At 36.0% G+C, this 15,000-nt stretch overlaps 1 protein-coding gene across 1 annotated transcript in view; it reads left to right on the forward strand.

Moving 5' to 3' along the window:
• Window positions 1-3,715, forward strand: part of LOC135716241 (homeobox protein homothorax-like) — a 33,525-nt gene extending 29,810 nt beyond the window's left edge. Inside the window, exon 5 of the mRNA XM_065238925.1 lies at window positions 1-3,715. This exon is cut by the window's left edge and continues 1,025 nt beyond it. The gene's annotated coding sequence lies outside the window, so the exon portion shown is untranslated.
• The last annotated feature ends 11,285 nt before the right edge of the window (window positions 3,716-15,000 follow it).

The raw sequence follows: 15,000 nt of genomic DNA on the forward strand, positions 1-15,000 counted from the left end.
TCAACAGCGTTGCAAGTAGAAGAAGAATAACAGAAAAAAAAATTGTTGTATTGCTACATCATAATTGCGAATACTAAACAAAAGAAGTAATACGACAAAACGTACGAATCTGATGTATAGATTGTAAAAGCAACTTTATATACGTAATTAAAGTATAAGGATTAATACAAAAGAAAATCAAATTAATTTCAACCTTTATTGAACAAAAATCAAGCAGAAAAGCTGTTAAGGCAAGCCAGGAAAAGATAAGGAAGAAAAAAGTAGCAAGTATACTTCGTTTTTGCAAGAGGCCCATATAGCTCGCCAATTTCTCAATACACGGAACAATTTGGCAACAATGCGCGCGAACACATGTGCATGTGTATGCGCACCTGTGATCATCATCTTTAATAGATCCTACCCGAACACTTACGAAAGTTTGCGCGCCTACTATGAACAGATTTTCTGGATATCAGATGGTATGCTTTTCAGTCGTTTCGATTTGAAACTTGGTGCATTATGCCATGAACTGGAAAACAAAAACCCCAGAAAATCAATACCGTCTGTTGCTCCCGATGATTTAAATTTGCTCAATCTAGCTTTTATCGACAACGCACAGTGATGATCACATTGTTGTCAAACGGTTCCGTGTTTGCATGTATAGTTGTATTTTTACTTTGAGAAAGTATTTTCTTTGTGTATTATTTTTTCTTTAGTTTACTATCAAATAGTCGATCTTTACCCTATAAAAAACACGTTAAATGATTCCTCCGAGGTTTTGGGACAAATATACATAATTCGTACAGAGCCACCGAAGTAGGCTTTGTTGACTTTTTTCTATTGTGGTTACTTTTCCTCGTTGCACTATTGCAAATAGAATCTCTTCAAGCGATTAAAAGATGAAAACAAATCTTTATCCAGTCAAAATCTATAGCTGAGATCATTTCAGAGATGATTGTATGGGTTCAATCAGGTGTCTCCTGTTTCAATTACTAATAGCGTACGATACGTAGATGTTAAGGCCAATCCAATTGAAACACGCAGAATAATCCTGAACCATATCTTATGTTTGTATAATTTTTCCACTTTTTAATCTTTCACTTCCATTCATACCTCTCAACTGTGTGTTAGGGGCAGTAGAGTAAAGTGATAGAAAGTGAACGTAATAATACATTCAAGGATAAAACAAACGATATACGTAATTTACATATGACTGAAATTAATTTTTCTCATGTACTAATCCCGCCTTAGCAGTGCGATAATGTCGCTGTTCGGCTGATACTACTAAACTACTGAATCTAGGCAAGATGTAACATTAAATACAAACAAAAAAACAAACGAAAAAGTGATGTGAACGACAACAAACCACTGTATACGATTTTAAATCTTCGATACCGTAAGAAAATGATCAGGTTACATATTTCAAGATTGATCGCGATTGATTTTTAAAGTTTTTAACAATGCCTACGGGTTACCATACTGAGTTGCGACTTTCAGTATTATGCTTCCGGAGGCCGCAACTATTTCACAAGTATACTTTGCCGTACGATGTCCTCTTTTTAGTTACTGCGACAACAAACTAAATTGGATATACATAGTATACTACGCAAATGTAATACGATCGTGATCGTTGATGTATACTTACAGCGTTTTCGCAGTTTTAATCAATTTTCTACCCCTTACGATAAAAGCGCATTTCTTCTATTTGGTCTGTAGGAAACACATGGATAGAGTTTTATTTCGATCGCTATTATGGGTTTCCAAATGCATTTTCTACTAATAATGCCATGCTTATATCTTATCCCTGCAAAATGCTGAGTTTTAGCGAATAGTAAAGGAAGATTCAAAGCCAAACAATGAGCAGCAGCAAAGCAAACAAGTGTAAAACGATTCAAATTAAAATTAAATTCATACCAATGTCTCTCAAATAAAGTAAATATTTCAATGATTAGTAAACCAACCACAACAAGAATCCAACCCTATACACAATTTACCTAGATAGATTATAAGTTAAGATTTAAATTTAACATGATGAAATGCGTATACGAACTATATTTAAAAGAAGCAACAAAACTACAAACCACGGAAAGGAGCAAAAATATTTTATTAATGAAATATTTTTTGTAAGTATGTAATAAAAGAAAAAAATATATTTAAATTAACTCAATCTATGAAAAAGGATGCAAGAAGACGAGGTAAACTAATTAAACAAAAGTAAATCAACAAATTGTAAACTTAGCTAAACTCGCTTCTGGCGGTGGTCATGAAAAATTAACAATGAATTCTTCTCGAATTATTATAAAAAGTAAGAAGATCAAGCTATATGGGCATTTTAGTTTAAAATTAAACGAAAATATCAGAATTGTGGAAGAAAAGCAAACTCCCCAAATTGAATACAATAATTAAAAGAATGCGAAACAAAGAAAATCATACTCAGTATACAAAAAAGTAAAATTTGTGATTTTTATTTATATTATTAAAACTTTAGAGAAAGGAAAATGAAATGTATAAGCAGCGAATGTTTTTAGACAATTATCATTATGTTTGGCAAGGCATGTTCTTTTTTCGTTATGATTTATTGCAGCTGAACAGGCAAGTAGTACCCAAAATACAATCCTGGAACCAATGGGCAGAATGAGTGGAATGCGGCTCACTACGCAATGATTTCACCAATGTGGTAGCTTCTCTCAACGATAAATCAATACTTCGTAGACATTGAGCTAATGTTTTAATGGTGGAAAAACAAGATAATTTTGCATCGCTCATTAAACTTCTTTGTCTAAATTTTTATATAAAGGCGTTTAGATTTTGTAGAAAAAACATAAAAATTCAACAACAATTCATTGATTGATTCTTTTCATAAATGTTCGCTCACTCGGTTACAAAAGCGCTCTCATGCTCTGCTTGTTGTTTCTAGTGTAGACTAAAAGTCCACCAGTAAAAGTATGGACGACTGTCACCAGAAAACTGATAAAAGCTGTTCGAATTGAACAATGGAATGCATTTTGAAGGTTCTATTGGAACACCTTTTGGCAGGCGTCCAACCTTTTACTAGAGGGCTTTAGTGTTAGCTCCTTGCATCGACATATGGGGTGAAAATATTACCGTTACAGCTGAAAACTGGGAAAACCCACTAGCAAAAATCAATTTTACTCTAGTTCTATACGTTATACAAAGTGTCGGAAGAAGTGCAATGATGCGCTATAGTGCGCACAACTTCCGCCACTATGTCTAACGTGTAGAACAAAGTAACATCAATTTTCGATATTGCGTTTTTTTCAGTTTTCAGCTGTAACAACAATATCATGTTTAAACTTAAATCACGAAGAGAATCAATTCTATCTTAAACACCTCAGAACATGATGAATGAAAGAACTGAATTAGGAGGCGCATTCCACAACATCCCCAAAAACAAGTAACCAATACACGCAGAAAACAAATAGTGCACATCAGAAAAGTTAATTTTTTTCGAAACAAATAGGTTTTAGTTAGCGCTCGTCTGTTTTTATTATCATTATTATTATTATTGAAGGATTATTGTCTATTGATTATAATAATTTTTATTTTATCTATACAACGCAAAAAACTAACTTATCAAAATTAAAAAAAAACACGAAAACAGAAAAAAATAGCTGAGGCCGATTTTTGTCGAATCCGGTCATGGTGGTAACATATAAATATTGAACATATATGAATTATTTTTTAACAAAATAAATGTTTTGTTGTTAAAATATAAGCAATGTGTGTTGTATTCATTAAACTTTATCAACAGCCAGGTATGTAAGATAGGTTTCCACTTAACCGGGGAGGGAATGCACACTACAACTGAAAGACAACAATAGAAGGGAAGCTGCCAATTTGAGGGCAATTCGAACAGATGATTTGTAATTATTCTTGAGGAAAGTGGCTGACGAATCTCACGAATAGTCATACAAATAAACAAAGCGTTTACCAGCGAGAGGGACCGCCGAAAAGTAATATTGGACTGGATCAACCAAAGAAAAAGAGACTCGTTGACGTTGCCGGGTGATGAGAAATGCTAAGGAAAACTGTTGTGAAACAAGCGCGTGCCGAATTTGTATTTTCATTGTACTGTTTGTAGCGCCTAAAATGCAGTGTGTGGCGGTTGACGTGCAGGGTGATTATTTTGAAAGTTATTTGCACTCATGCTCTTGATTTTCGTACCATCAACAAACAAAGTTTCTATTATAAATTCATCGTTTGTCGTACACCCTTCGAGCCACTGTTTTTTTTTTTCAAATTCTATGCTCAGCATACAACAACAACAATAACAAAAGCCCGTCATGAGCGTGATGCGAGTGTTTGTGATGGCTTTTCGACTATTGTACATCAGAAAATCGAACCACCCAACAGAAGGGAGCACAAGCTGGTTAGTCCCTATCCCGCCGAAAGCAGGACCACAAACCAGTGGCCACAGATTGGAGGGCGATTTCCTTTTACGCGTGAGAATAAAATCATTCCTCCATTGATGGTGATTTTTATTCAAATGTAATGCCCGCTTAGAGTGCTTTTTATGGCGCGTATTTCCCCGAGAGAGAAATTTCGAGCACCGCACACTCCTCCTTTGTCTATTCCGTAGGTGCCGGTGTCGGCCTGTTGATGCTGCTTCCGCCACAACTCCAACGACGCAGTGGCAGAGCGAGATGAAGATGCTATTAAAATCAATGGTTGTGGTAGGAAAAGTTTGCTGAATCTTGTTATCCTGCTCACTGGTTGCAGTACGTGACAGGATTTTTTCGGGCTGCTGAAAGTAGGGAACAGAAGAATTATTGAAAATTAGCATAATTTTCAATGCAATTCAATTTGCAGGTTCAAACTTTAACGTAAAGGTTAGAAGCTTGGTTAAAACTTGACGTGCATAAATTGATTTTTTTGGATTGCACATTTATTACATTATATTGGTACATCGAAGAGATTGGTGCATGGATTGAATATGTATTTCTACGTTTTATAAATATTATTTTCGAGTATTTATGCCAATAATTGAATTATTGCCAGTAGCAAAAAATCCAGATAGGGGAATTGGATGTAATGTCGGCCTTAATGCCTCTAATTTGGGCCCATACATAAATTCAGCAATCGTCTAAATTTTCAATAGCGACCAAAAATATCCATTAGTACCGTTCCAATGACGCGTTCGTCTAGATAAAATTGATAAATAGACAGTTCGAAAAAGTAGTGTAAATTTCTGTTCAGTATGTAAAGTTCTGAGACATTTCCTGCAATGTAGCAAATATTGTATACAAAAACCCATTTTTGTAAACAACATTGTTTACAAGTTGCTCGGTTGCGTGAAATAAAATACAAGTTTACGTGAATGAATGTTTACATCACAATTAAAATTCAGAATTTTTATCTGTGTGCACCATTCCTGCATTAGTATAATTGTGTGGCAAGTACGATCATACTCTATGCCCTGGGAAGTCGGGAAAATTATCAACCCGAAAAATTACTAGGCCAGACCGGTAACCGAACCCAGCCATCTCCAGCATAGTCTTGCTTTATAGCTGCGCCTTTACCGACTAAACGAAGGGACGCAACTAAGGCTGATTATTGCAAATTAATTCGTCACTGCGCTTTAGCTCAAAACTACACAAATTATGTTTTTATTGATTTATTAATTTATTATAAAAATAATTGTTTAAACATTAATTATTTTTTCGTCCGTTTTTATTGATTTATTAATTTATTATAAAAATAATTGTTTAAACATTAATTATTTTTTCGTCCGTTTTTATTTTTACCCCTTACCTTGAATGACGCCGGATATACAATGAAAAGAATATTTGCATCATCAACCGAACGCTAGTGTACTAGTTATAATTCACCCAGAAACAAGTTAGCGATAATTTGGAATCATGGTTGCCAATTAGGTGGCCAATGCTATTTGAATTCCATCTTTTATTTATTAGTGTTTAGCCCACTTCTCCTTAGATTATTTTATTGTTGTTTATCTTTATTTAGATACATTCAGCCTTGCACTGGTTTGCTTCTGAGCTTAGATTGTGGTTTTAGCTCTTTTTATTGTTTATTTTCCTATGGTACGAATTTCAATCACCAATGCTAGGGATGTGGCTCCAAACCTAGACCCTTGAATACAAACCCATGAGACACACAGCTATATTCCCCTTTTGAAGGAAGATGAGATTCAACGCCTTAGAAAATCCTTACTACCATGGCTGGGATAAAAGCCACACCCACTGGGGTGATAAAACAGTCACGATTACCATTGCATTTCTATATGTATATAATTAAAAAAGAATAACGATTATTGTTATCTATTGATCATGTACGATTGCACGATTTATACCCAAATTTAAGGCTACCCGAACTAAAGAACCTTTAGTTCATTCCAGTCCACAATTATTCCAGTCATAAACAAGTTGCAGTTGATGTGATGAACTAGCCTACGGCTAAAAATCACAAAAAAAAAGAAAAAAAAAAGTTGCAGCAACTTATTGTGATGGAAGTGTACTTCTTGGGCAGATAAGGCATGGCATTCCCGGTTGGTCAAGGAATTTTTCGGTTTGAAAATTTCTCGATTTCCAGGGTTTCCGCCTATAAATCCGCCAAACATTGTGCTTGTAACTGTCGAACAGTTGAAGGCAAGCGTAAAGTTCCAATTGGTAAGGAAATGAAGTAAAAGTAGATCAAGAAGAAGATTGGACTCTAGAAGCATAATTCGCTCCCGTCCAGAAGGTTTACCGTTGTTTTGGTAAAAGCAGGGTTACTTCCACTCACTTGCTATAAATTTTTTTTTCAAAATCATGAAATCATTAGATGTTATAATGATGATTAGTATTTGTAAGGTACAAAAAGAGGTCGTGAAGTATGTGTTTGGCATATGAACCCTGTCCATACTGCTTTCAGTGCGTCAAAATCAGCGATTTTACGATTCGTGAGCACTCACCCTGAGTGAACGCTCACGAATCATAAGAACGCTGATTGTGACGCTCTGAAAGCGAAATTGACAAGTTTTATGAGTCAGACACATACTTAACATCCTCTTCTTGTTACTTACAAGTAAAACATATCATTATATCATCTAATGATTTCATAATTCCGGAAAACATTTTTTTTATAGCAAGTGAGTGAAAGTAACCCTGGGTTAAAGTTGTAGAAATCCAACAAACTTCAAGTTCAATATAAAGCAAATTTATCGTTGAGAAATGGTTTAGGTTAAGATCAATAGTACAATTTTTTAGTATATTTAGTATTTATCTTTTTTTTTATTTCCTTGATTTTTTTTTCCGTCGATCTTGTTTTCCGTGCTGAGCACCAATGCTACCGACGCCAGGGAAGCAGCTCCCACACCTGGACCCTACCTATCGACCCATCAACTCATGAACCGTGGACCAACGACTTTACATCCCTTCCAAAGGAAGGCGTGATCAGAGATGTTCACCCCTATTCTGTATTTCGTTTCAAACAAAATTCTCATACAAAAAAAATATTTTTTTGTATGAGAATTTCGTTCGAAACGAAATACAGAATAGGGGTGGTTATGCCTCAGAACATCCCAGTGGCGCTGACTGGGATTGAACCTAGGCCTGCTGGGGTGAGAGGCAATCACGATTACCACTAGACCACCGGCACCGCTTAGAAGTTATCGTTATTTTCCGAGGGGTGCGACACATCTAAATCTCGATTTTAAATAGTCGAAAAATCTCACACTAGCGAATCAATCTACGAAAAATCTTTTTTCATCTCTTGCATTTAAACCCATCTACTCGCATCGCTCTCCACATTTTTGCAGGAAATCTTAAAAATCATAATCAATTGTGTTTCTATCTCTTAAGCGCGAGTGCATCTCACAACAGCAAAGCAAAAAAATTCGTGCATCTTAGATAGAGTCGCCCCCCTCGTTATTTTCATGTTTTTTGAATCAATTTGTTATGATTCGGCGACAAAGGACGTGCTACATTGGCTGCAGAATCGAGCGAAAATGAACAACCGAGCATTCTGTGGCAAATTGTTGAATCGTTATCAAGTACATTTATTTGAAACAAGTACATTTATTTGATACATTGAATCTTGAATGAATGTTTTCTAAGTAGCAGTGTTCCGAAAAACTCAAATCTTATGCAAGAGTTTGCCTATGAGTTTGTCTTAGAAAATTCAACGCTGCAATCATTTTTGCTTTATATTTTGACGATATTCATTACTGGTGTTTTTGCATCAATGGAAGGAAAATAAATGCAAAATGCAGAAGCATGCTATCAATTGACGTTTGACCGGTTTTTATGAGTTTCAAGCAGGAATGTTTTTTTTTTGTGTTGTGAGTGAAAATACATGAGCAACTCAAATGTGAGATTTGTTTGTCAGATTCGCACACGAGTTTATTCTCTCAGAACACTGCTAAGTAGCTTTAAACATAATCAAATTTGAGATTTAATCCAATCTCTGAAATCGTAACCAAAGACGACTCACTCGCTAGTGTTATATCTATGCAAAACGTTCAGTCTTCAATCTATCATTTTCGGGTTTGCACTCGATGAGATCACTTTTCATATTCTTTAAGTTTCTCGCCTGTTTTGTTCTTCTGCTGTCAGTTCCGATTCTATATGCAGTAGACTGATGCAAAATTTGAAATTTTCGCTCCACAGTGCTCAAACTGTTTCAAACCAGGTCCTGATTAGCCTCCCAAAATTTAAACTCATTTGGAAAGAAACTGACTTGGCACAAACTATTCGAAGTTTATATGGAAATTACTGTGGTAAAACCAAACTTTTTTTTCATTGTCTTTTATCCATTTTCCATATTGCTTTTTCGAAAATTTCAATAACTATTCTTGTAAGAAACTTTCTAAGCTACAACTTTGCGGAAAAACGTTTTTCAGTCAAATGTCAAATTAAATTGGTATTAATTGTTTAAGAAATTGATAATCTTATGACATGATCAAGCAGTTGTTCTGTGGGCAACACTGTATTCTGCAGTGTGACATAGTAGCCATAATATTTCAGTGTCAACATTTCAAAGGGGCGGAATTGCATTAGTAAACAATGACTTTAGCCATCGATTTCTCGTGAATTAAAACTTACTCATGAAGATTAATGAATCCAGCAGGTAGAGGAATGTTTCCTTTACCAGCTAGCATGGTTAATTTGGAGGGATGCACTTGCGATGCGAGAAATCGATAGCTAAAGCCATTGTTTACAAAAGCAATTACGCCCCTTTGAAATGTTGGCACTGATTTGTGCTCTATTCTAAAACCAGAAACACCAATGTTGCCTGCTGAACAGTTGAATGAGCATAATCATAAGACATCAGTGACTTGAATCATTAATAACTTTTGTTCCTTACTTTTGATTGAAAAGTGATTTTCACCAAAGTTGTAGCTGTATCTATACATTTATACAGAATCATCCAAACGAGGTTCAATGCTTTGCAGTGGCTTCAAAAGTTTATTAGACCGTTGTTCCTAAAACCGTATGAATAATTTACGTGATTTTAAAATGCTTGGATCCGGCTTGGGGTTGTTTTATTGTTGATAAGGTCTTACATTTCTAATTATTAAAACATTTAGGAATATTTAAACAAATTTCCAATAAAATTGATTCAATATTCGTTTAGCTAAATTTCAATTGTTGGCTTGGAACATGGTTAATAAAACCGGGAAATTGTCGAATTATTCACCAGGAAAACCGAGGAAAAACCTGGAATTTTAGAAGAAATTTGAAATATAGCCTGGCTCCAAAACCGAAACACATCTGAGCTGTCAAATCGAACCACTTTTTCACTATCGCGGTATGAAGAAACGGATAGAAGTATTGCAGCGAGCAGTCAACCAATATGAAAGGTATTCAGGCTCCACTTGAATGAATCGTTCTCTTAACTTTCATACTACCTAGCCTGCAAACTGCGTGACGACACAGCAGACTTATCCCGTTACCGAGAAACGAGCTTGTTAACAGCATAAAGAAGGAATGTTGTGCAAATGTCATTTTTTTTTTGCAAAAACTTCAATCATTATTTCCTCTAAACTCTTTTATAAAAAAAATCTTTCATTATGCTTCTCCCTTCCCTTGAAAGAATTTAATAATACAGCAAGACCTCGTTTTTAGCAACACAACTACTATGTTGTCAAAGTCGAGACCTTTTTTGAAGTTTCACAATTGAGTGGCTCGACAATAAGAATCCCTAAGTGTGAAAAATCGAAGAGCGAAAAAATATATTTTAGAGTATCTATACAAAAAAGACAATCTTCGTGTTGCAAAAATCGAAAACCATGCTACCAAAATCATTTAAAAATGTATAATTTATTTAAAAAACCACATTTTTATCGGAAAGAATATTGAGCAGTTTTTGTATCTCCTACAAATATCAAAAAAGTTTAATGAGGCAAACCACTCTAAATTATGGTTCAAAATCTTTATTGGCTAAAAATCCACACAGGTCGCTGTATTTTTTTTTTGTTGTTTCCCATAATTTAAATCAAGTGGACTTATGCGGTTTCTCCAACAAATGATTCAAATATTCATATGTAGCACAATTTCTAAATAAATATAATTTTTATACTTTCAGAAATTTAAATCTTTGTTACCATGCCACTATCCAGAGTTGGCATGCACAATTTTTCGCACAAGTTTCTCATTTGTTAATAGCTTTGCACGCACTTCACGAAACATTGTTTTTCTTTAAGTAATCGATAAAAAATAGTTTAAGGTCCATAGAGGTACGTAAAACACAGTAAATTTGCATTTAGAGGAAAAGATGATCTAATTTTTGCATCACAAAAACGAAAAGAGAAACAATCGCTGCTCTTTTTAAAATTTCAATGAAAAAGCTCATTGATGTGAACTCAAATGTTGAAATTTATCTACTCTATGCTGATGTATAGTGACATACTTACTGTATACTCTATCATTTGCCAAGTTTCATTAACTTAGTGAAAACATATTATCAAAACAGCAATTTGTGTAAAAAAATCATCATGCCAACCCTGCCAGTATCAAAGCATGACTAAATCGAAGCATGCCTAATTTGAGATTAATCAATCTAAGAGTCACTATTCGGATTTACGCAAAATTCTCTGCGCATCACCCATATACTCGCCCAGGTATCGTTTAGCCAGCATTTTTGTTGATTCCAATATTTCTATCATTGTTATTTTTAAATAATCTCAGATATTTGCAAATCTACTTAAATTGACTTGTTCATTGGTTTGAACAGCATTTTTATATGAAAAAATCTGTAGTGTCAACAAAAAAGTGCGAAAGAGCTAAAAAAAAAGAAGATAATATCAGCCACCAAAGATACCATATATTTGTTAGAAAATAATCCAGATTTTGTTAACTTTTATTCATCTGCTGCTAAACTGAAGCAAGTTTCCAATTCATCGGCACAGTAGGTTTGTTCCCGCACTGAGAGACTTTTAATTGAAAGTACGCTACATTGCGCATTTCAACATCATCTCGGATCAGTTTTTAATCCATGACTTCATAACCTCGTGAGTTTGTGACAAGCTTTTTTTCATTTTTGGAGCCAGGTCTCAATATAGAGTAAGCATACCTTTTGCTTTTGTAATTTAACATTTGGCCGAATGCAGTGACACCAAAATACATGATTAATTCAATCAACATTTGAATAATCAGGAGTGGTACTTGGATATTCGACATCAGTGTTTTTTTTAATTAAGAAAAGATACAGTATTTATAATAAAGCAATACATAATAATATACCATGTTAAATAATTGCGACAATATAACTCAAATTAATTAGACATTGAAAAACTCATTTTCATGTTCCAGAATCTATAGAAAATTTCGTCATCCTGTATCTAGAATAAAGCTTTTAGAATCTTGAATACAGTTATAATCCGAATTTTTCAGTCTTTCCTCGCATCAGACTTTTATCTTTAAATATTTTCACATAATCGTAATTACAGGATTATTTCACAGAGTTTTGTGAAATTTTACAGAGCTAAACTGCTTTTGTAAACAATAACTTTATTCGTTGATTTCTCGTGAATAAAAGCTCGCACATACAAATTAATATACCATCAAGAAGAGGAATGCTTCCTTTACGGTATGGTTAGTGTGCAGGAACGAGCATTTGCAAGATATCTTTCGGTTTACAAAAGTAGTTTCGTCCTAATGAAATGTTGGCATCGAGTAATCCTTCTATGGCAACTGTGAACATTTCCCACCCTTTAACTGTCCACGTGGTATATAGGCTGCCGCGAACCGCCCAACTTGTGGGCTTGTGTTTGAAAAGGAATCGGAACAGTTTTTGGAGCATTTGTAGCATTATGTTCTGTACGATACAAGGCATGCCTTTTGTATTGAATAAAAACAAACCAAAATAGGAAAATGCAAATAAACTGCCTAATTGATAAATTGATAAAAAAAAAACGGATTCTCAATTGTTGGTTCATTAACGGAAACTGCAATCCACCTGGAAAAGGAAGCAATAACAGTTTTTAAACAAGATCGCCAAGTTGTGTGTGTAAATACGAGTTATAATAGTATGGCGAAAAACAATTGAGACGAAATGATCGACAAGTATGGAAGCCTGCCACCGTCGTGAACCAGCACCGTAATAGCTTCAATTCATGGATGGAGTCCGATGTTTTCAGCACTTCTAGCTCGAAAGAGAGTAAAGCATGGTACCTCATCGTGCAGGCTTAATATGTGCAAATGGTGTGTACTTATCTACAGTCTGCGTTTCGAGCTGCTGCACATTCTTGTATACTTTTGTCCTTCCGAAGATGGGAGCACTACAATAATAGTATTGGTTGGTGTGCCTTTTTGCACCCTATGTTGATCAGTCGCCAGTCACCGCGATATGCATCTATGTTTCAGTTTCGCGTGTGCTAGAGCAGGAGCGATTGCGACAGAAACAACGAGGAAACGAGTAAAATAATAGCTCCATTACTGTTATTATATTGGGTAAATTATTTCTCTCTACGCGTTGCTCTTCTGCTGGGTAATTTACACTCGAGAGTAGTAACTAGGATGCGTCGTTTGAACAGGCAAAACATAATTAAACGTTCAAAATATTAATGCAACAACAAAATTTCAATGATACAATTCGCATCGTATGTACATCTCTAAAAAAAAATGCATAACATGTTCAATTTGAAAAGTCATGGAAGATATGCTACCACTTCCGGTGTATATGACAAAATGTGCCTATCAAATGACGATATATGTATATGTTTTTTTTTTCCAACATCCTATTATGTTACGCCAAAAATTTAATCTTACCAAAAACGCATGTCATGCACCGCGTGCCAATGACACATACAAACGATGCCGCTCTTCTTACCGAAACTATGGATTAACTTAATTCGACATGCAATATTCCCTGAGGAACTAACGCAGGGTGCTGCTTCTGCAACTGCACTGGACTCACTTACCAGATCAGGTTACAAAATGTGTGCACTGGGTGCCACAAGTCGTTGTAGACGTATCAAGCAACTAAGTTGCTTTGTAACGCATGCTCCACCAAGCCCACGTTGCTGTTTCGGAAGACACACGACGGCGTTTTGCCTCGGATCAGCATCGTTTAATGCAAACGCAGCACTCCGCTGAGATCACATCCCAGACACGTGGCCGAATCTAACATCGAGTCCGCCTTACTCCAGGGTTTGCAAAGTCGAGAGGCCAAGTTTGCAAAAACGCACGAGTGCATGAACAAGAACCCTAATATGACACTAGCTGGTAATGAGGGAGATTATACAGAAAAATGCATTATGTGAAATATGAAACCGTAAACTGAAGTGACAAAAACAGTCAGTGCGTGGCGTGGCCCCGGGGGCTTTGTGCGTCGTCAGACTGTCGGGATTTTTAGGTCCGTTACTCCTCTCGCTGGACTTTGGCTGTGTTTCAGTTGTTAATCTGGATAAAGTCGATTGTGCTTGACATCGTAGTTGATTGTTGCAAGAAGTCACGCTAAACGTGGGCGATTATGGGCATAGCTTCGGTACACTCTTGCGTGTATAGATACACACAACGCTAAATATGTAAACTCAAGAGTCCGTAGAACTGATTTCAGACTTTGACGGCTTGTATTCGCAAGATTTTGTTTCTTGTGGTTTGTGCCCTTTTGGTCGAGTATGTCGTTTGAGATGAATTCATGCATGTGATATAGTGGTCAACATTTGGGAGGTTTCTTTGATGAAATCAACCTGACAGTTTCAAGGTTAAAAGTAAACAATCGGTTTCTATAAAACCATTGAACCGCACAAGTCTGATTGCGTTTCGAAAAGGCAATGTCGCAGTTAATGGCACTTATCGTCCTAAAGTCTGTTTAAATTACCTTAATGTGAAATTATTTCAAAATCTCATTTCAGACTCATTCTCCCCTTAAACAAATTCACACACCCTCTCGGAAATTTTGTTAATATACGCAAGAGGAGTGAAATTACTTGCATGCATCAGCAATTGAACAAGGCCGGCAGTGGTGACGGAAGCCACGATTACTTCGACAGTGAAAGTGGTCGTTCTGCACCTACTACTATGCCGACGGTTAAGTCCCTGTGCGGTGCCCGAAATTATGAAATATGATTCCTTTTTCTCACTTTCACATGCAGCAAGAATATAGCAACGGCACAGACGGTTGTTTTGAGTTCTACCGCAGCTTGAGCACCAGAGGGGAGTTTAGCGCGACGAGGAGGGAAAACCAGGAGAAAATTCCCATTATCGTCGTCATCGTCATCCCTCATACTAAGCATTTTTCGATGTCAGGCCTTGTACCGGATGGATTGCTGTTGTAAGGATGAATGGTTGGATGGATATGACGCGCTTCGGAGAGGGAAAATTCCCTAGATGCTGTTATTATTTTTTCCTGCTTTCCCGCTTTGCGACGACGGCAGTCCCACCGTTACTGCTCCTGCTGCCGTCTTGTGCCCGGCTGCTGCCTGCTATCTTTATTATTATTTTTATTTTTGTTTGGTGGAATACGGTGCGAAGAGTAAATTGACGCCAATTACCAGTCAGCCACCCTCTCTAAGCCTCACTCTCTAGGGGGAAGGAATTTTCATGTACTTTTTCTGCT

Source organism: Ochlerotatus camptorhynchus, unplaced genomic scaffold (genome assembly GCF_037179485.1).
Source record: "Ochlerotatus camptorhynchus isolate MF236.1 unplaced genomic scaffold, CSIRO-AGI_Acam_v1.1 ptg001173l, whole genome shotgun sequence".
NCBI lineage: Eukaryota > Metazoa > Arthropoda > Insecta > Diptera > Culicidae > Ochlerotatus > Ochlerotatus camptorhynchus.